We start from the raw sequence: 2,163 nt of genomic DNA, 5'->3' as shown, positions 1-2,163 counted from the left end.
GCTGATCTAGTGACAACTCTTCCGCAATCCTTTCCAAATAAAACTTTAGAAAAAGAAACTGGCCTTTTGAAAGACGACATAGCATTGAATGATGATTGACACAACTAAGTTATCGCAAGTAATAAACATTATGAAATAATATCAACTTTTTAAATTCATCAAAGATTGTCTAGTTCCGAATGTTTTTAATAGAATTCAAATACATCTTCAAATCAAAACTGATTTTGATGGTAGGAGTCAAAAACTTGTCTCGATAAGAGGCCGTCGATAAAATTTCCGTTCGAGAATTCAGTTAAGGTCGGAATTGACCGACATTTCATGACTAAAAATAGCTAAGGTTGTTGGTAAAATAATTCTAATTTTTTTTGGGATGGAATTCGTCTTTGAAAAATACATTTTAACGATTTCTAATAGAGGATTTTTCTAAAATTTTAAAATTTAAGTATGGATTTTCCAAAGTCGAACATAGTTTTAAACTGCTATTTGTTTACAGCCATATTGGAAACTTTATTCACTGTGCTATATTTTACAACTTTTAACAACTACCGTGTACATCGATCTATTTATAATACCAATTTTATGAACAGACTCAGAGGGGGTAGACGAAAACAACGCCCTATAACCACTGTCATTGGTCATCGGCCAACCCCACGCCCGCTCTCCCTACGACCTCGATCCTCGCTTCATTTCGTCAACACTCGCCCCCCCCCCCCCCCCCCCCCCCCCCCATCCAATCTAATCACTTCAATGAATAATCCTCACCCTTCATTGTCAAATGTCAACACTGTCCGTGACAGTCAGTATGAAATTAACGACCACCATGACAACAACTCGCAGCAACAGCATCGTCTCGAGCAACAACAACAACAACAACAACAACAACAACAACAACAACAACAACAACCTGCACGTAGTGATCATACGAGTATAAGAATCGGATTACTAAATGTTAGATCGTGCCGTGATAAACTCAAGACATAATCGACATTATTGAAGATCATAAAATTACTATTTTTGTCATCCTGGAAACATGGCTTAATCATTCATATGATGACCCAGTCCTAAAAGCAATTACACCCGAAGGCTTTTATATTAAATCATTTCCACGCATTGGGAGGAAAGGAGGTGGAATTGCAATTATTTACAACTTGTCACTCTTTGACAAGATATCATTCCACCAGGATAATTTTAGAAGTTTTGAGTACGCTGGATTTGCCATTCATGAAAATAATTTTAAATAGTCGTTCCACTGTGTCTACCGCCCACCACCAAGCCAACAAAACAAAATATCAACAATTGATTTTTAACAGAGTTCGGAGAATTTATGTCTATGCAATCCATAAACAAAAATCATATTTTTATGGCTGATTTTAACATTGATTATTTCGGAAACAAAAATGAATCGAAAGTATTTCGGGAGCTTGTTGAAACAAACAACTATATTCAACTCGTAAGCCGCCCTACAAACAACCATGGCCACACAATAGATCATGTCATAATACAGACTTTGAACATTCTCTCTCTTCACCTGTTTCAAATATTGATAAATTAATCTCTGACCATCATTTAATTGTGTTTTGCGTTTTATTTCCAATGAAGCACGAAGTAAAAAAGATGATAACATCTCGTAATATGAAGAATATAAACATGAACATTTTTAAACAAGACCTTGACCATAACGTTAAAAATAAACATGATGCGAATGGTCTCCACGAGTCAATTGTTGGTACGGTGGACAAGCATGCTCCCTTAAAAACCAGAGCAGTAAGAGTGAGACGGCAAGCACCCTGGTATAATACCTAAATAAAATTGAATGGATTAGCCAGGAGGCGGACAGAAAGAAAATGGCTCAAGTCCAGAGATGCTGTCGATAAGAAGCGGTACATCGCGGCTAGAAATGATGCGAAAGCCGTCAATTTCAGGGCCAAAAAGAAATTCTATGAAGATAGCCTGAAAAACGTGGGACGTTCGAGACAATTGTTTGCCTTGACCAAGGAACTGCTGGGACAACAGAAGCAATCAGCTCTCCCATCTTTAATCGATCGTGCAGATCTACCAACTCGCTTTGGTCAATATTTTAAAGAAAAAACGGATACCATCAGGAAAGAACTGTCATCTGAATCGATCCATACAACATTTGACAAGTTTCATGGTGATTCATTA

Source organism: Berghia stephanieae, chromosome 12 (genome assembly GCF_034508935.2).
Source record: "Berghia stephanieae isolate SIO BIC M18660-M18661 chromosome 12, UCSD_Bste_1.3, whole genome shotgun sequence".
NCBI classification, from domain to species: Eukaryota; Metazoa; Mollusca; class Gastropoda; order Nudibranchia; family Aeolidiidae; genus Berghia; species Berghia stephanieae.
This window is presented reverse-complemented; position numbering follows the sequence as displayed.